Here is a 21,555-nt window from a genome sequence, read left to right as displayed (position 1 = left end):
GAGGAGTAGGAGTCACCCAACCCTCCACATCTGTATTAAAAGGAAAGAAATAAAATAAATAAGTGGGGATGGCAGTGAGTAGTGAGAAGAGCAAAGGGAGTGAGAAGGGACCAGACGAGGAGATTGGACCTCAGGTTTGAGGCTAAATGCAGGATGTACACTTAGAAGGAGACAAAAAGGAGGAGCCCACAGTTCAAGTCAGAGTTCCTTTGTGCAGAACTGAAAACTGACCGAGGCTCTAAGGTGGAATTCAGGTGGAAGGAGACTCAAAGAAGCTCAGGCTTTGGGGGAAGTCTCCATAGGTGGCCCTTCACCGATGGATCACTTTTAAATAGGTAGAAGAGGAAGGATATCCCAGGCAGTGCAGAGGAACAACACGAGGGAAGGAACTCAAGTAGGACTAAGAAGAGAGTGGTCCCCATGCACTGAGGAGATGGCTTGACTTGGATGAAAGACACTTGTTACAGGAGAGAGGTCATGAGAAACAAACCTGAGCAGAAGAGAAGGGATCACTGGGTTTTGGAGGCCGGACAGGAGGAGGGAGAACCCAGTCCATCAGGAAATAGGAAACTGTTGATGAAGGGCAGACCAAGAAGTCTGAGTAGGAAGCAATATATTCCCTGCATGGAACATGGAGAAACTGTCAGCAGGGAGACTGTGGGGGCTGCTGCAGGGAACCCAGAGCGAGGGAAATCTTGAGCTAGGGTGCCGGCAGGGGCGGTGGCAGGGAAGGGCCATTTTATTTTATTTTGTTTATTAAAAAAATTTTTTTAACGTTTATTTATTTTTTGGGACAGAGAGAGACAGAGCATGAACGGGGGAGGGGCAGAGAGAGAGGGAGACACAGAATCGGAAGCAGGCTCCAGGCTCTGAGCCATCAGCCCAGAGCCCGACGTGGGGCTCGAACTCACGGACCACGAGATCGTGACCTGAGCCGAAGTCAGACGCTCAACCAACTGAGCCACCCAGGCGCCCCAGGGAAGGGCCATTTTATAGGATCTGGTGAATTGGCTAGATTTAAAGGATTATTAAAATTGTTGCCAACGTTTCAGGAATTTGGGACATTGCTTTAATATGAAAATAATTACGGTTTTAAAACATGAGGCAGCGTCATATAGTGGCTAAAAGTTAGATTCCAAAGCGAAACTTCTTGGGTATATATTTTGGCTTTACTGCTTCTTAGCTTCCACCTCAACCAGTTGTTTAACCTACCTGTGCCTCAGAAATGCTGCCTTGGGGCCCCTGCGTGGTTCAGTCAGTTAAGCATCCAACTCTTGTCACGATCTCACAGTTCGTGAGATCGAGGCCCACATAGGGCTCCGTGCGGAGAGTGAGGAACCTGCTTGTGATTCTCTCTCTCCCTCCCTCTCTGTCTCTCAAAATAAATAAATGAACTTAAAAAGTGCTGCTTGGTCTGTAAAATTGGGAAACTATTAGTATTGCTTTGAGAATTAAATGAACTAATGTTTATAGAGTGCTTAGAACATTTGCTTGGCACTAAGTAAATACTATTTAAAAGCATTTGTTAAATATAAGTAAAAGACTCTTTTCCTAGGTTTGGGATACTGAAGTCTTTTCTTCCTACTTAACAAATGGTGCTGGAGGCCTTCCATTGTGGGAAGATGTTGGTCTCTGAGGAGCATCAGGGGTTAGGGTAATGGCTTCCTGGTCTCCATTTTGGATTTAGGGCCTGGCAGCCACTAAGAGACCGTCTTATTTCTAGGGCCTACAGCCCTAACACCCAAACCTGTGGGAGTTCTTACATCCTCGATTTTCTTCTCTCCACAGCTCCTCCTTTAATCCCTGGAGCAAGCTCTTTTTGTGTGGCTGACATGGCTTTTATGGCAAACACACCCACCCGGAGAAAGTGAGCAGCCTTGCCCCTTGAGACACAGGCTCTAAGTCACGAGCAGGGACTAGAAGGCTCTAGATGTCCCAGCCTGTGTGGACTTTGGGTGAGGCAGCACCTGGTGCTCAGGAGAGAAGGGAAGAAGTGACTTGAGGTCATTTCACACTATGCTTGGTGAGGAACTTTCAAACTAGACACGTTGTTTAAACCTGAATTGTTACAGTCAAAAATGGAAGCGAGGACAGCAAAAATTTCTCCATTACATTTCCTGGCTTTGTGGATGCCAGCTGTTTACACTTTCTCCTTATCTTCAGTTTAGTAATTTTTGTAGCTAAGAGATAAGGATGAAAAGCGAACTCTCTCCACTCTTCCTTTCCCGGAGGATCTCAAATCTTGAAAAGGAAGAGAGATGCGCACATAATTAGTCACAAACACTGATACCAGAGCCATTTAGAGGCAGGACTGGAGGCGACAGAGAAGCAGAGGGCAGGGGACACTCCTCCTGAGGCCCCGTGGAGACACTGTGCCTCAGTCAAGCTGGGGCTGGAAAGAAGAGGAGGTTTGCCGAGAGGAAACGTGGGGCCCAGGCTCTCACCGGGTGTGTGACCTCGGGCAAGTCACTTACCCTTCAGAAGCTCAGTTTCCTCATCGCGACTGCAGTCGCTGGTGCGCATGCTTGTAAATGCAGATGTGAAGATTCAGGGCTCAAGCACTTGAGGGGTGCTCACCACAGGCCTGGCGCCAGGAAGGCTGGCGAGTACTGTCCAGTTCACGCCTGCCCGAGTGCCTGTGGGTGCGAGGTCATGAAAGGTCACGGCAAAGCCAGCAGCACAGGGTCACTGCCTACTTGTTGTCTAGGGAATGGACTCTTTCCCAGTACTCTTCATTTAAAAATGCAAATCATGAGGAATCCCTGACATTTTTATCTCTTCCCCTTCACTCAAGAATTAAAGGACGCGGAGATTCTTTCTTGTCCTGCATTTGCATCCCTCTTATCTATGAATAAGCATTGGGATGTTCTGGTGCACGCTTGGATGCTCAGCCAGTTCTAGAAACTGTTTGGTATCCTTCTAGTTGTTTCAAGGAATGAGCTACTACTGAAAAAGGAATTACTCGCTGAGAGAGAATACCTATCGGTGAGAGTTACCCCCCAGAAGTTCTGCTAAGACATGGATCATGGCTGACCCGGCCACAGACCAATACAGGGCAGACCTGAGTCTCAGGATCAGATTTTTGGTGTTTAAATTCCAAATCTGCAGGTTAGTTGCTGTGTACCTTGGGTGAATTTTTGAACCTCTCTGAACTTCATTTTTTTTTTTTCTTGCCTGTAAAATATGTCGCAGGCATGTGGAATTCTCTGTTTATTCTACAACTATTCATTGAAGGGCCATGACGTGCAAAGCACTGGCTGGGTGCTAGAGATGTAGGGATGATAAAAGTTGCACACTCCCCATCCTTTCCAGAATTTGAGTCCAAAAGAGATGATAGATATTAAAACAATAATCACAAAAATGAAAAATTACCAACTATGAAAAGTACCAAGGAAGAATACAGTGCTGGGACGATTATAAAAATAGAAGAACTAATTTAAATTGGGGAGTGAAATCTAAGCCAAAACCCCAAAACTGGTATATTAGTTTTCTTTGGCTGCTGTAAGAAACATCAAAAATTTAGTAGCTTAAAACAACACAAATTTATTATCTGATGGTTCTAAACCTCAGAGTCCAACATAAGTCTCACTGAGATAAAGTCAGTTGTATTGACAGGGCTGTATTCCTTCTGGGGGCTCGAAGGGAGAACGTGTTTTCTTGATTTATCCAAATTCTAGAGTTTTCCCATATTCCTTGGCTTGTGATCCCCTTTCTCTTTATTCAAAGCTGGCAAAATTACACCTTTCTGAACATTCTTTCCATAGTCACGTCTCTTTCCCTGCCTTACTTCTGTCTCCGTCTTCTACTTTTAAAGATCCTGTGACTACATTAGGTCTACTTGGATGATCTAGGACAGTCTCCCTATTTTAAGGTCAGCTGATTATCTCAATTCCATCTATGACCTTACTTCCCCTTTGTCCTGTAACCCGACATACCCATGGGAATTAGGGTGTGAACATCTTTGGTGGGCCAACAGTTTACTTGTCACAGATGGGTAGAAACAAGCATGGGGTAGGGAGTGAAGGGTGGGGCATGACTTTCCAAGGTGGACACAGGTGGTATGACATGCTTCCATCCAGTTCATGAAAAAAGAGAATGTGTTTGAAGGGTGGTGAATAAGAGGACTAGTGGTATAAGCTAGGATTTTAGAGATAGATGGGGCTAGATTTTGCATGTCATTTTTGCCTCTCAAAGATTCACATTTTTTCTAAATGCATTGGGAATCCTTTAGAATACTGAGTGGGGTGTGGCATCATATGAGTGGCATTTAAGGATCACTCTAAATCCTTGGAGGAGAGTACAATGGGCTACTGATGAGGCTCCTGTATAGTTACTGGAGGAAGAAATTTATGAGAATCTTTAATACAGCGACTTGGCAGCTTGTAGGGAGTCTCGTTTCTGTAGTTCTTCTCCACAACCAGGCTATTCTCTGGCATCTCTCTCACAAAACACATTATTTCCCCCCACTGTGCTTCTTTCTCAAGGTCTGTATTTATGATGCCTGCATTCCCTTCCTTTTGCCAACCTCCTATGTCCTTTGAGATCTGGCTCAAGATTCACACCTCCAAGAAGCCTTCAGTGACTGGCTTTATCTACATCAGCCGTGCCTTTGCTTGATGCATATTTTGAACAACCTCACTCACTCTACATGTTTACTGGCATTCCTATTAATGGAGTCTATTCAAGCTCCTCACAGCAGCTTCTGTCCTGCCCAAATTCTAGAGCCACCATGACTGAGACCATATGGTTAAAACTCCAGTTTTGGACATTAGGTACTGGGGCCTTAGATCATCTACTATGCCTTGATGTATAATGTTGCAGCCTTGAGATGAGTTGTAATGTCTCCCTGCACCTTTGGAGCCCTGTTTTAGTCTGGATGGGCTAGGTTTTGCTGCAGTAACAAACAACATGGGTATTACAATGGCTTATGGCAACAAAGATTTATTTCTTGGTCATATTACTTGCCTGTTACAGGTCACCTGTAGGCTCGCTTCACTAATCATTATCCTTATTCTGGGACTCAGGGTAATAGAACTTGGCCTCTTGTAGAACACTGCCATTGAGCATGGCTTGACTTGTCTCAGCATTAAGTGCTCTAGCCTCTGAGTGACACACTTTTCTACTCATAACGCTGGCCAGAATGAACCTTATATCGAGGAGGCTGAGAAGAGACAGAGGAAGACAGAAAGTACAATTCTATTATATGCTAGAAGGGCTTGAGCTGGAACATTTGACAAACAGCACGAATGATTAGTATTTCCATTGTGAAGTGGGGGTCAGTGCCCATCCCAATTTTCAGTAGTGCCCCAGATCTGATAACCAAATTATGACACTAGAGTTTACAAGTTTAAGTCCTCTCTCTATGGCTCATTCTGTAGGCCTGAGATCATCCTGGGTCTCCCCTTGTTTCCCCTGGCTCCCCAATATAGCTGGAAACCTTGTCTTTTTCTTTTTTAGTTCTCATCTTTAAAGACTGGAGTCTCATCTCTCCAGGTGCTAGAATCCTGCTTACCTGTAGGCAAATCATGACATAGATGGCAACGAATGCTCAAACTCCTGATCCTTCTCCAATTGAATTGCACCTGTTGAGAAGTCCTGATATTTTTGTTTTGATTCTCTCATGCTGATCATTTGCCTGAACCCCAGACAGAGAGGCAGTCTGCAGAGCTAGTAAGTCGTAACTTCTGCCCAGGAATTTCTAAATCTTTGATATTTTGGGTGTAAATCCCACCATCCTCTCACAAGTATTAAGCGCCACTCCTTTCTTGCTGCCAGTGAACAACTGTGCTGCCTTCATATATTCTGAGGGATGTCACCAGAGTCTCTGGTTGTATTTTTTTATCCATTGGAGATTAAGTTTCTAAGTATCTTTCCTTCCTCTCCGTCCCCCCAATTTTTTTCAGCATCTAATGTGACATAGTGAATATAGCAAATATTTAATAACCATTTCTTGGGTGGATGAATGGGAGCCACAAACTTATCTCAGGGTTCATCAGGAAAATGGGGTAATGATACTTAATTCAGGAGGATATTAGGAGGATTAGATAAGATCAGTGTGATATGCACTAGGAGAGGTGCCCCTTCACAAGAAATGTTAATAATATTAATGACCAGATGTGGCTGAATTGGAAGCCACCTAGGTGTGGAGTAGTGGCCATTTAGTGTCCCCAGTGACATGGATGAAATGTTTATTTCTTTACCACTCATCAGTATCTGAGCTACCCTCCTCAGCCTTCTCTTGATGTGAAGGAAAAATAACCCCTGAATTTCTTTAAGTTGTTTCCTGCTGGGCGGGGCAGGAGAGGAAGCTTCTTGAACAAATATGCAGATAGTTTTTAGTTTGTTCATTTTCCCACTTTGATCATTTTTTTTTTTGCAGTCTTAGCATCAGTTTGATTTTGACTTGATGCTTGAAAATTTCTTTTATAATACTATTTTGAATAATTATCAAGTTAAAATTAATAGGAAATGAAAATCCAAATACTGTACTGAATGAAGTCTTTTAAATGTGGTATCTGTTTGGTTATCATTTTGGCCATTCAGCACCTAATGGACTATAATCATGACCTGGCCTAAAAAAAATTATTAAGATGAGACAGCTGGAGCCATCATATTGGTCGTCATCACACTGAGAAACCGAAGCAGAAATATGAAAGTATTTTGATTAGAATCAAATTGTAGTGACATTTCGGTCATGGAAGTGTCTGAAGTGGGTAACTTGATCAATACATTAATTTTGCTGTGAGCCTAAAGACTTGAGCGTGGTTCATTTTATAACAGATGGTGTTTAACGGGCTCTGCATTCTTTGGGCTAAAACAATTTGCTGGTTGTTAAAGGACTGTAGACCACTCTCAATTAATATAGATAGACCTGCACATTCTTTTGGCTTAAAATTCTGCAGACATCAAAGAGCTTCAGTAGGAGATGCTCAGCATACCAGGGAGAGTTACCTGTGTTTCTTTGCACATTGTAATCACCCAGGTGCACTCTGCTCTGGCGCTGGTGTAAGCTGTAGTAAAAGAACACAATGTGTTCTTTGGAAATAGAGAAAGTTTGAATTTTATACTGAAAATCTGTACCCAATAAGCTTGTTATTCATTCTTACTTTGGCTTTTGCAACTGTTAATTAACGACAGTGAGGGTAGAACCTTGATACTGTTTTGTCAGTGACTTCTTGATATGTAATGTGGAATTTTATCTGCTTAATGTTTATAGAACTCCACTGAACTATCTAAATATGTGTGTCTTAGTACCGCAATGCCACACTAGCTTAAAATTTTTTTTATGTTTGTTTACTTTTGAAACAGAGAGAGAGAGAGAGAGAGAGAGAGAACGTGCATGAGTGGGAGAGGGGCAGAGAGAGAGGAAGATACAGAATCTGAAGCAGGCTCCAGGCTCTGAGCTGTCAGCACAGACAGTGGGGCTCAAACTCACGGACCATGAGATCATGACCTGAGCCAAAGTTAGACGCTTAACTGACTGAGCCATCCAGGCATCCCAAGCCACACTAGCTTTGTTAAAAACTCAAGCAACATATGTGTTTTATTCAACTGAAGTATGTGTTCACTAGAGATATTAAATTTATTTTTAAATTCATTGGCTTATTGAGTGGTTATGTTTAGTACTAGTGAATCTTCTCATTCACATGGATTCCTTATAGCTTAAGTGACCACATGTCCTAGTTTGCATGGAACAGTGTTGTCTCTGTTCAGTTAAATTATTGATATTGCTTCCTTTTGCTCTCAAAAGTATTTTGGTTTGGAGTGTTAAATTATATGAGCGCTCTACGTGTACACTCTCAGAAGCCACTGTTTCACTGGCTTGGGTTCAGCATGGAGTATAAAGCACTGCCTCCCACTCCTTCTTAGAACAAAACCTTCCCCTAGATTTTTCACACCTTTTATGTCCTGCAGATTCCAGGGCCATTTTACTGTGCTTCTGCGGATGCCATGGACACTTATAGCTAAAGGAAGCATTTATAAGAGACCTTTAGAAATTATCAAAAAAGTGTTTTAATACATAATATATGTTTTACTATATTCCAGGAGGGCAAGAATTTTGAGTCTTTTATTCGCCATTGAACACTCAGCACATGACACATGCTTGGGTATAGTAGGGACTCAGTAGTGATTGTTGAATGAATGAGCAATTGAAACTCACCCCTTTTTTAATTTAAGAAAACTGAGGTTTCTTCACACACACGCTTTTCTTCCTAAAGATCTGAAGATACCCCATGATCACCTTGGGATCACTGTTTAGTAAATTACTTTTCAAACATTGTTTGATAAGGATTACTTGACATTTGGCCAGAAAGTCAGACTCCCAGATCCTGTCCCTGATAGTCTTGTTTAGTCAGTCTTAGATGGTTCTGGGTCTAGAACAGGCATCCCTTCTAGGATCCTTTCTGACTCCAGGTCTTTGAAATGTCTGTTTTACTTGTTTTCAAAAAGACATTTGCTTGACTTCCTGGGAGGCTGTCCATCTTTCTATGAAGTTCCTGTTAATAAGCTAGTTATGGAGGGGTTATCAGACCAAAAGGAAACCAGGTGGCACCATGCAGTTGGTTGCATCATTTTCCCTCTCTGGACACAAATCTCCTCACCTTTAGAATGACATGGCTGGGGGTACCTGGGTGGCTCAGTTGGTTGGGCGTCTGACTCTTGATCTTGGCTCAGGTCATGATCTCATGGTTCGTGGGTTTGAGCCCCACATTGGTCTCTGTGCTGATAGCACAGAGCCTGCTTGAGATTCTCTCTCTCTCCCCCTTTCTCTGCCCCTCCCCACTCTCTTTCTCTCTCAAAATAAATAAGTTTTTAAAAATATTTTAAAAAATGATAAGGCTGAACTTACAAGATCTCTCAGACCTCTTGCTGCTCTATTATTGAGTAATTGTTATCTTTAAACCTGACATAATCTGTCAGATAAAAAGTGGTATGTGAGACATTTCAACAACAAAAAAATGAGTACTTTGTTGCTTTGTTTACAAGAAATTTTCTATGGATTAGTTACTACTGGAGTTATTTGTAGATTTTTAGTTTTTTAAAGCACTATTCTTCACAAACAACTTTCTGTACCAATTTTATTTGGGATTCTCTGGATACGTGTGTTGGGAACTGATTGATAACTTTGCATTTGAGGATAAAAATTACTGATCTCTTGCCAGTTGTATTTTAGATCTTGCCAAAGATACTTCTACAATAAGAAAACAAGTCCTTTACGTTTGAGTATAATTTGTAAAAGTTAGAAGAGCCTGTTACTAAATTATAAGCAGAATCAGAAGTAATCTTCTAGGTAAACTATGCCAGATAGTTCCCACAGAAGGGAAGAGAAGGGACCCCGTTGAAAACATTTACAGAGATTTGTTCATCAGATCAACTATATTCAATTAGGGTTTAAGGAAGTATAAACCAAGTTGGATTGATTTTTTTTTTTCCAGAAGCAGAGAGAATGGATTGGAAAAATTCAGAGCTCGGGAGAGACCTGTGAAGGTCAAGACTTGAAGAGCAGTGGGTCCTGAGTGCCTAAAAGTTGCTGCCAATAAGAGGAGAAAGACGTTCACTTCTTGTTAGTAAAGAAACAATGGCACCATTCACTTATTTCGGAGTTCTGTCTGGAGCTGTTCGTGAAGTCAGAAGGAAGAGTTCTGTGGAAGATACGATAGAAGAGAGAATTGTATGGTTGCTCTTTCTACTAGATGGGCTGTCTGGTGGAGTAGAACCGAGAGCGTAATTATACAGGTGGATTTTCTTGCATTCTTACGTAATTGCTTAACACCCCACTTCTTCCTTTAAGGTGGATCCCTTATAAAGAAGAATGATTTGTTATTTAGTCTAATCCACACTGGCAGTGATGTCTCATAGTGGATTTAATATTAATCAACTTAATTATTTCTCAAGGTTGCAGGTATAAAGGGCAGTGAACAGGCAGAAAAATGTTTCTGGTAGCTTGTGACACCGGCAGTTCAAGAATGGACAGAAAACATGGGAAATACATCGTGAATGTCGAACATTCTGAAAACCAGCCGGTGAGTATTGTGGCATCACTGTGATGTGTTCTGATGGCCCAGAGTCTTGTTTCCAATATGTGTACATCTCTGATATTTCTTTATTACAACATGGTTCTTCCCAAAGTGGAATTCTTACAAGTTTTACATGGGAGCCAATTTTTAGCCATATTGTTACTGCTTAGAAAATAAAACATTTCTGCGTATCAGTACATATATGCTTGAGAAACTTATTTTAATATTTATTAATCTAGGATATTGGCAGTTTGGGGGTAACAATTTAATACCCTATTTAAATAATCCCTGCAGTTATCATAATTCAAGCGTAAGCCAACAAATCTGCATTTGATTACATTAACGAGTTATATTTGTTAAATGTGGCATATAGATTTTTGTGTTAACTGCCTAAATTTTTAGTGTCATGTATAGATTTGCCATAGCTCAAAGATTTCTATGTGTCTTTGAATGTCAGTGGTAATCCTATGAGTGAAGTCTAAGCCTGAGCCGCAAACTATCTAGTAAATCTTTCAGATTGGCCTCTTCAATTACTTATGAATTTCTTTTTTTAGTAAAGAACTATATTCAGATGAAATATTTAGAATTCAATTGTATACAATATTATTTGACTATTATTTATGTTTTTAGAAGAAATGGTTCCATACCGTGTGTTTTATGACTGCCTTTTATGTGACTGAGTAGAGACCTTGATAATGGGAACTGCCGTGGAAATGTGCTGAGTGAGATCAGTACAAGTTTGAACGGACAGTTACATTTTGTGAGGAACAGCATTTTTGTCCCCATGCCCTAACAAGGAAATTACAAGGCAAAGAAATTGTTCTCTTGATTCTAGGTCAGCACTTCCACCCCCTGAAGATGTTCTTCATGGTCCTTCTAGCCTTGCAGCTCTCTCCCTGTGTCTTCATAGTGTCAAGATACTCAGATAAGAAGGTCCTTGGGGTGCCTGGGGGGCTTAGTCGGTTAAGCCACCTTAACTTGATTTCAGCTCAGGTCATGATCTCATGGTTTGTGGGATCGAGCCCGACATGAGACTCTGTGCAGACAAAGGGGGAGCTGGTTTGGGAGTCTCTCTCTGTCCCTTCACCCACTCTTGTGTGCTTGTGCACACTCTCTCAAAATAAATAAGTAAACTAAAAAAAAAAAAGTCCAATGTTTTTATCTGGAAGCTTGATTGTTTCACTTGCACATTTAGGTTTATGATCCACTTAAAATTCATTTTATATATGGCAGGAAGTAGGATTAAACATTTTTTTCAAAATGGAGATTTTTTTTTCTGTACAGATAATTGTAAAAATCATCCTGTCTCTACTGAATTGATGCTTTTTTGGTAAATCAAGTGATTTATATTTGTGGGTGTGTTTTAGGACTCTAGTCTGTTCCATTGCTCTATTCGTTCTTGTACCACTACTACACTCTCTATTCTTCTAGCTTTATAGCCTTGAAATTTTGTAGTACTTAAACATTGCTCTTCGAGTTATCTTGGCTATTCAAGGTCCTTTGCATTTCTATATAAATTTTTAGAATCCGCTTATTGATTTTTACTAAAAATACTTTTGCAGTTTTGACTGGGAGATTATTGAATCTTCATTTTAATTTGTGAGACTTTATATCTTAATATCTAAATTCTTCGAATCCATGAACATGGTTTATTTTATCTTTTATATTGGTGTTCTTTAATTTTTGTTGGCAATCATTTGAGATTTTAATGTAGAGATTAAGTATTTTTCTTTTTAGATGTCTTTCTAGATGTTTTTGTGTTGTCTTAATTTTTTTTTAATGTTTGTTTATTTTTGAGACAGAGGGAGACAGAGTGCGAGTGGGGGAGGGGCAGAGAGAGAGGGAGACACAGAATCTGAAACAGGCTCCAGGCTCAAGCCGTCAGCACAGAGACCGACGGGGGGGCTCAAACCCACTAACCGTGAGATCATGACGCTTAACCAACTGAGCCACCCAGGCGCCCCGATTTTTGTGTTGTTTTGAATGGTACATTAAATTCCATTTCAAATGTTTTCTTGCTATTTTACAGAAATCCAATTGATTTTTGTATTCTTACCATGTATCCAGTGACCTCACTAATTCATTTATTCATTACTATTTTCTTTGTAGATTCTTTTGGGTTTTCTATAAACACAGTCATGTCATTATTCTTTTTTTTTTTTTTTTTAATTTTAACACATTTTGTTTTCATAACTAAATGCACTGGCTAAGACCTCCGATGTAATACTGGATGGGAGTGGTAAAAGTGGACATCTTGCATTTTTCCCAGATTCATGGGGGAAAGTATGAAATATTTCACCATTAATTATGACATTAGCTTTAGGTTTCATGGAGCTACTGTTTATCATATTATGGAAAGTCCCTTCTGTTACTAGCTTGCCCAGAAATTTCATCATAAATGGTCATTAAATTTTTGGAATTTTATACATTTTTGGATTTTATTTACTACTGTTTTCTTTAAAGAATATTTGTACCTATATTTTTGAGAGACTGATCTTCAGAGGATTCAAGATAACTCTTTAGCTTCCTGTTTCCAGAAGCCTCAAAGTCTGACAAATGTCCTGAGGGGGGAAACCAGTCTTGTGTTTGTGGTTAAGTCTCTTTCTCCTACAGTGATTTGATCTTCTATTTACTATGATACTGCTGTAGACTCGACTCTGCCTTTCTGTCCCAGGCCTCTGGCGTCTGGAGCTATCCTGGAACATTAAAGATACTTTACATTGGGGCTCCTTTATTTTCAAATAAGTCCGGTCAGCCTCACATGAATACCAAAAGTTTTGCTGACTTCTTTTGGCAGTCAGAACCATAGGCTCATGCTCAGGCTCCACAAATGTCCCCAGAAAAGATGGCCTATGATGTAAGATTCAACTTTGGAAAAGCTTCTTCTTTTAAGTTTTAAATAATCTAACTTCCGTTTTTTCAAAGCTCTTCATTTGTTTGTTTGTTTATTGTAGTGGGAGAAGTGGCTTTTTGCAATTTGCTAAATCCAGAACCTCACTTCACCTCTTGAGCTCTTGGTTCTCTCATTTTGAATATAACCCAAAAGAGTTGTTCTTGATAAGCCTTAAGGTCTCTAGAATTTTCATAGTGGCACTTTTTTTTTTTAATATGATCTCCCTACACCAGCTTGCAATGTAATGATATTTAACAAATGTATTAAATGTGAAGAGGATGAAAGATAGTGCGTATTCCTGGATTTTAACCTCAATAATTGTATAAAATAATTAAATTTAACTTAGGATGATGTCACTAGATTTCCATGTTTTGAGAATAAATATAATGAATGTGTTATTTTATTCTTTTAATCAGGGTTCACATGATCTTATTTGAATAGATATGTCATGATATTTAACAGTATGATTTATATTTGTCAGAATATATTACTTCAGGCATCAAATACAATAGCTTCTTTTTTTCCCCATTCTTTTCTTTGCACAGTCATTCCTGAACCTAAGCAACCATGAAGCTCACAGATCAGCATGTCAATTTCCAACATCAACTGATGTGACTGGTGATGTAACTGTGACTGGTACTGATTTAACTGGTGCCTGCACTGACACAGGGACCCTTGGACACTCAGCATTTCCAAACAGAGAATTCCAACATTGTCAGGTAATGTTTGGGGCAACACTGTTTCTCTGGGTTATGATGTAACCCATATGATAATTGATCTAATAGTTTGAAGGAGAAACATCCAATCAATTAACATTACTGTTGTTCTTTTGAAAATGTACATCATCTTTTGAACATGTCAAGTCACTGAGAGAGAATGCGAAAGATGTAGATTTATGGGGGTCATCATTTAAGGAGCTAATAATCTTGATAGAACAAAAGAGAGACAATATATAAGGTCAAAGGAAATAAAGCAAAGTTTTGAGGTCCCTTTGTTTGGAGGGCTGAGTAGATGGTGGCAGCAACTGCATTGGCCGTGAATAACATTGTAACTCTCGCTCAATGGAAGATGAAGTCATGTGCTAAGGCCCTGGGGATCTAGTCTGCGGGTCTCACTCTCCTTCCCTTCCTTCCTCTCAGCCTGACTGTGGGGCTGCTGTTGACCTCCTGGTTGTGACCTCATGTGTTTTCAACCTTGACTCAGAAACCATTTAGAACCATCTTGGTTTGGTGTCCAGAAGCAGATTTCCTATATTCCTTACTGTTACTTGTTATTCTCTTTTCTTCACCTTAAGGTCTAAAATTTTCCAGCAAGGGAAGAACTTGATTTTGCTGATGATCTTGGCAATTTGGTTCAGTGCTTTCTAGCTGTGGACTACACCCTTCCTCTGATTAATCCTGCTGTGGAAATAGTTTGAAGAGACCGTGACAAATTAAGAGAAGACAAACTCTATGTTAAGAGACATTGTGGAAGAATAATTTTGATGAGAATTATTTAGGGAATATGACTCTGATGATTCAGAGAACTGAGTTATGTTAGTTGCCTTTACTTAGCCACACGTGGGAAACAATGTGGAAGTTTAGAATGTTTTTGTAAGAATTCACATAGCCAGTTGGTGGCAATTAATGACACTGGAGCACAGGTCTGAAGTCTGCTTTAGATGAGTTTCCATTAATCTTGTTCCTTTTTTTTTGGAAGATTCAGACAGAAAATTATGGTAATTGCCATTTTTATCTAAGAAACGAGCATAGGCCTTCCTCTCCTTCACCTCTAACTTCCTTTCTAAGGCCTAGATGACATGGGACAGGAGGTACCATTTATCTCTGGGCTCTCTTATTTGGTGCCCTGAATTCCTTTGGCCTTGGTACCCAGTGCCTTTGCACTGCTCCTGATTGCCTAGTAAGCACCACTCACAACACCCAAACTGAGGTTTATCTTCTGAAACAGTGTCCCATATTTGGGACATTCAAGAGCTGCTTGGCATGCTCCAGAGGTGTCTATTCTGTTTGCTTCCTTTAGTGATCTATTTTCAGTCATGAGAAAAGGGATAAAAATGGGCTAGTTAGTGAAACCAAATGTTTCTTTGAATATTTAGTAAATGTTAGGAAAATGTTATGCACTCGGTTTTACTATTTACTATTTATATCAACCCTATGAAATAGGTGATGTTATCCATGTGAGGGCATCGAGGCTTTGCATGATAATGCAGATTTCTACATATCTCCATCCATCCAGTGAAAGGCGGCATTAAAATTTAAACCTGAATTTGTTAGACTCCAATGCCTATGCTCTTAATTACTGCAGTGTACTACCTTCTGCAAAAATCTAATTATGGAGGATATTTCTTATTCTAATTTTCTTTTTTTTTAAGTTTAATTTTATTCAATTTTAAAAAAAGTTTATTTTGAGAGAGACAGAGACAGTATGAGTGGGGGAGGGGGAGAGAGAGAGGGAGAGAGAGAGAATCCCAAGCAGGCTCTGTGCTGCTGGTGCAGAGCCTGACGTGGGGCTCAAACTCACGAAACCATGAGATCATGACCTGAGCTGAAACCAAGAGTCAGATGCTCAACTGACTGAGCCACCCAAGTTCCCCTCTTGTTCTAATTTTCTTAACACATTGAGGTAGATACTATTATCCCCAGTTTTGATATAAGTCCAGCTGATAGGCAAATTAAGAAACATGCTCAGAATATTAGAGGTATGGCATTTAAATTAAAGACTCTCTGATCTCAAGACTTACATGTTTTACACTACGCAGTGTTTCCTCTACAATAACAAAGTATGTATGCATGGTACTTTAGAATTTACAAAGTAAATTTACTGATGTTAATCCTTATTCTAATTTTATTATATAAGTTTTTATAGATGAATGAAAGAATAGGGTCACAGAAACATCTTACCAAATGAAAATAGCTGGTGGTAGCAGAAAGTGGATTTCACAAATGTTTTCAGACTCTGAATTTCATGCTGCCAAATACTAACCTGTGTGAAAAGTTAGCCAGGAAATTGGATAAGGCATTAATTAATGCTGTTAAAGTAGAAGGCTCCAAAGCTGACAAATTTAGGAAATGCCCGAAGGGGTAGAAAACTTAATTAGATCTTTGGGGTCCCTCAAGTCACAGTATGCAGGAGCCACAAACACGTATAGAGACTTCTTTTGACAGTGGAAAGAAAAAGGAATTTCCAGGAAGACATTTATTTGTTTTCTTACTTTGAAATGCAGATATATGAAAAGAAAGCATGAAAGTCAGTGGAAGTTTCTTTGTTCCTGTATTAAACACAGTATAAAGACAAAGTCTTTCCTAAATAAAAACTTAAAATTAAGTCAATATATATCACTGACACCATTAAGAATAGTATCTTATATTTGTACATCCTTTCAATGAAGTAATCTATATATACAAAGGATTATCGAAGGCATTAGTTTTTCTTGAAACATCTGGTTTCATTTACAGTAATTTATTTAAATCCTTTCCAGGTGACACAAAATTTCTTCACCGACCGGTCTCTTTGGAAGATCTTCCTGGCTTGTCTCTTAGCCTGTGCTATAACAACAACACTTGGAGTACTCATAGAGTGCCTGGTGTATAATGGGAAGAATAATAATACCTCCATTGTTATTCAGCTTCCTCAAAACCACGGGACAACCTCATCTACTAGTTCTGAAACTATAGTTCCTACTGCGATAACAGATTCTACCAGCACGTCCGATTCAACTACCGTCATTATGACCACTGCTAGCACTTCAAGAGAACCAACTAGTACAAAAACCATTGCTTCTACTGACACTCTCACAGCAACAGCCACCACTGCAACTTCTCCCACTTTTACTGAACTTAAAACAACGGCAGGAACAAGCAATTCAACTAAACCGAATACCACAATGACTGCCAGCAATGCTACTGAGGCAAAAACAACAAAGACCACTCCTCCTGCTTCTGCTGAACCTGCAGCCACAGCAACAGTCACCGATTCACTTCAACCCACTACCGCAAAGATTACCGGCACAACCACTGAGCCTACAACCACCACAGCCACCGCTACTGCCTCTACAGAACCTACAACCACCACAGTCACCAGCACTCTCTCTGTCAAACCCACAATCACCACAGCGGCCACTACCTCATCTGAACTGACTACTACAGAAACTTCCAGCACTAACACTGAGGCTAGAATCGCCATAGCTGCCATTATAATGTCTGCGGTACCTACAACCCCCGAGGCCACTGCTATAACTTCTACTAAACCTACCACCTCCAAGGCTACCTCTACAACTTCTACTGAAACTGCTATCACCATGGCCACCACGACTTCTAACAAGCCTATGACCACCGCAGCTACCATTACAACCTACTGAACCTACAACCACTAGAGCAGTTGCCACCTCATCAGTACCAACTATCACAACTTCCAGTGGGACCACTGAAGCCATAGCTGCCACAGCCACCACTGTAACTTCTGTGGAACCTGAAACCACCATGGTCACAACTGCAACTTCTATGGAACCTACAACTACAATGGCCGCCATTACAACCACTTCTGAACCTACAATCGCCCAGCCACCACTCTTGTCTCTACTGAACCTATAACCACCACAACAGCCACCGTGGCATCTGAACCCACTACCACAATAACTGTTAGCACTACCACTAATGCCACCACCACCATAGATACCATTAAAACTTCTCTTGAACCTACAACCACCATGGCCGCCACTATATCTAATGAACCTACAACCAACACAGCTATCACTGTTGTCTCTACCAAACTTCACCACCACCACAGCAGGCACCACAGCATATGAACCAACCACCATAGTAACTGCCAGCACTACACTGAAGCTACAACCACCACAGATACCACTACAACTTCTACTGAACCTGTAACCACCATGGCCACCAATACTGTGCCAAACCTACAAAAACCACTATGGCCACCATTTCCTCTGAACTGACTACACAATAACTGCTAGCACTACCACTGAGGCCACAACTAACACAGCCACTACAACTTCTACTGAACCTACAACCACCACGGCCATGACTACAACTTCTATCAAATTTACAACCCCTACAGCCACCACTGTTGTTTCTACTGAACTTAAAGCCACAACTGCAGCCACCACAGCATCTGAACTGACCACCGCAGTAACTGCCAGCAATACCACTGAAGCTACAACCGTCACGGCCACTGCTACCACTTCTGCCTAACCTACAACCACCACGGCCAACACTACAACATTTACCCAACCTACAACTGCTATGGCCACCACCACTGTTGTCTCTACTGAACGTAGAGCCACCACACCAGCCACCTCAGCATCTGAACTGACTACCACAATAATTGCCAGTACTACCTCTGAGGCCACAACCACCATAGACACCACTATAACTTCTACTGAACCTACAACCACTATGGCCACCACCACAATTTCCACCAAAACCCACAGCCACTATTACTTCTACCCACAGCCACTAGTACTTCTACCAAACCTATAACCACCATGGCCACCGATGTAACTTCTACTGAGCCTACAACCCCCATGGCCACCACTATAACTTCCTCCGAAGGTACAACCACCACAGCCCTCACCACAGCCTCTACCGAACCCACAACTGCCATAGCCACCAGTGTGTCTCTACTGAACTTACTGACACAACATTAGCCACCACTTCATCTGAACGGACCACCACAGTAACTGCCAGCACTACCACTGAGGCTATAACCACCACAAATACCAGTATAACTTCTGAACCTGAAACCACCACAGCCACCACTATAATTTCTACCAAGCTTACAACCGGCAGGGCCACCACTACCATTTCTACTGAACCTACAACCACCAGCCACCACAGCTGTCATTTCATCTGAACTGGCTACCCCAACCATTGCCAGCACTACCACTGAGGGTACAACCGCCACGGCCACCAGTACCACTTCTACTGAACCTATAATGACTGTAGGCACCACTACAACTTCTACCAAACCTATAATCACCATGGCGCCCACAGTTGTGTCTATTGAGCCTACAACCACCACGGCCACTACTATAATTTCTACCAAACCTACAATCACCATAGCCACCACTACAACCTCTAATGAACCCACAACTGCCACAGCCACCACTATTGCCTCTACCAAACTTAGCACCATAACAGCAGTCACTGTAGCATCTGAACTGACTACCACAGTAACTGCCAGCACTACCACTGAGGCTACAACCACCACTGTAACTTCTACCAAAATTACAACCACCACGGCCACCACTACCACTTCTGCATTTACAACCACCACGGCCACCAATCCTGCCTCTACTCAACCTACAACCACCACTATGGCCACCACATCATCTGAACTGACTACCACGACGACTGCCAGCACTACCCCTGAGGCTACAACCACCATGGTTGCCACTACAACTTCTACTGAACCTGTGACCACCATGGCCACTGTCAGTGCTTCTGCGACACCTATGACCCCCACAGCAGCCACCACTTATCTTAACCAGCTACTACAATGTCTGCAGCATGACCACGGTAGCTATAATTAGAACAGCCACCACTGCTACTTCTAACGAACCTATGATCACCACAGTCACCACTACACTTTAGACCACTCTCCTGAACCTACAACCCCAGGAACTGCCGCCACTTCCACTGAACTGCTTCTGCAGTGACTGAGAGTGGTACTACCACAGAGGCTGCAACCACAACAGCCAGTACTGCTGCCTCGACTGAACCTACAACCACAGCAATAGCCACTGCTTTTACTGAACCCACTACCACAATGACTGCCGGTACCGCCACCGAGGCTAGAACCACAGTGGCCACCACTGTTGCTTGTATCGAATCTGTAACCACCACAGCAGTCACCACTTCATCTTGTCATAAGCACAACGGCAACACCTTTTATTCAGCTGAACCCACCACCATAATTCCAAGCATTGTCTTTCAACGGAACGTTTCACCACAACTGCTGTTATCGTTTTGGTTGTGCCCACGGCCATTTCTACCAGGACTGTATTAACTGAATCTATGACTGTTATAACTTTTACTGAAAATTCTGCTATCAGATTACAGTACCAGTTCAGCTCTTTCCAATCCACATTGGCAGTTCCTCCCACCACCACTGAAGGTACAGCTACATAAATCATCCAACAACTTTCAGTAAGATCTGAATCATTCCTGTTTCAAATGGACCTATGATTACCATCAGTTTGACAGGATTTCTAGGTACTCCTCCTGGCTTCTCGACTGAATTTACATCATTTACCAGAGCCACCTCCACTTCAATGACTGAATCTAGTCTGTTTTCTGACTCCACTAAAACATCACCTTCGATCTCCACTGCCACCACCTCAAGTATAAATAAAATAACTATGCATGCTACCAACTCAATGAACTTTCCCATCACAACACCATAGTGACTTTAGCTGAATGTATGATCTATGACCAACATTACCTGCTAATGGAAAGTACAACCACAAATTTTAAATAATCTATCTCAATACAGCTAGCCATTGCCCCACCCCTTCAAATAAGTCCTTAGCCACAATAATAGCATTACATTAATGAAGCATGCTGGCACCATAACTTCTACTGAAATTTCATGATAGAAGGCACTGCATCAGTCAGTCTTACAGTCATACTACCATTTCTACGCAAACCGTTTCTACAATTCCATTTCTACTGTATGTACTAATACAACAGACAAAACTTCACCAAACCCTTCAGTACCTTTCACCTGAATCTATAAGCACTATAATTTGTATGGGCATGTTACTCAAACTCTCCATTACTTACTCCTCTGAACTAATGCTGCCGGTATTTCCAGTAAATCCAGTAAGTCACACCATCACTCAGAAATAGCAAATTCATAATGACCTCTTCCATTGCAGCTGTAGTTAGGAGGCCTGCAAATTAAATCCTAACATCCACTATTATCACCCCCACTTCAGAACCTGTATCTATTATTCGTACCATAGGTGGTTCCATGGCCAATAACTGCCAACATATAACTATAACAGTTACCAACATACCTACTTCTAACACGAGATTTTCTTAATGACCAGTTCAACTATCATCATAATGATAATGAATTTCACTCCCAAAACATTAATATTATCATTTATTAGACCTGATCATTTAATGTGGAGAGTCTCTATTTTTTTGAATTTTTAGTACAGTTTTCACACAAAGTAAATCCAATGTATGTATTTATGTTGAAAACCTATTATGATTAAATAAAAGGTTACTGTGAGTATAGTCTTTTATTATTCCGAAGTTTTAGTCTTTAATACACAAATTCCATATGTAATAGAGAAAGAACATTCTATATGGTAAGGGTATATTAAATACATTTGTGTATTACATTTTATTTTTAAAATGTTTGTTTTGTGAGAGAGCACGCATGTGCCCACCTAAGAGTGGGGAGGGACAGAAAGAGAGGGAGAGAGAGAATCCCAAGCAGGCTCCATGCTGTCAGCATAGAGCCTGTTGTGGGGCTTGATCCCATGAACCTCGAGATCCATGACCTGAGCTGAAATCAAGAGTTGGTCACTTAACTAACTGAGCCACCCAAGTGCCAGTACCACATTTTCTTTTTAGATTGTGTGAAATTATTTTCCTTTGATTTTCTCTTTAT

At 41.1% G+C, this 21,555-nt stretch overlaps 1 non-coding gene across 1 annotated transcript; it reads right to left on the bottom strand.

The window, feature by feature from the left end:
• Nucleotides 1-886: 886 nt before the first annotated feature.
• On the bottom strand, nt 887-971 carry TRNAR-UCG. Its single transcript has one exon. It is a non-coding gene; the product is annotated as a tRNA-Arg (tRNA).
• Between the last annotated feature and the right edge of the window lie 20,584 nt (nt 972-21,555).

The sequence above is a fragment of the Lynx canadensis genome, chromosome D3 (genome assembly GCF_007474595.2).
Source record: "Lynx canadensis isolate LIC74 chromosome D3, mLynCan4.pri.v2, whole genome shotgun sequence".
Classification (NCBI taxonomy): Eukaryota; Metazoa; Chordata; class Mammalia; order Carnivora; family Felidae; genus Lynx; species Lynx canadensis.
Note: the sequence above shows the minus strand (reverse complement) of the source record. Positions and strands in the feature narration are given on the sequence as shown.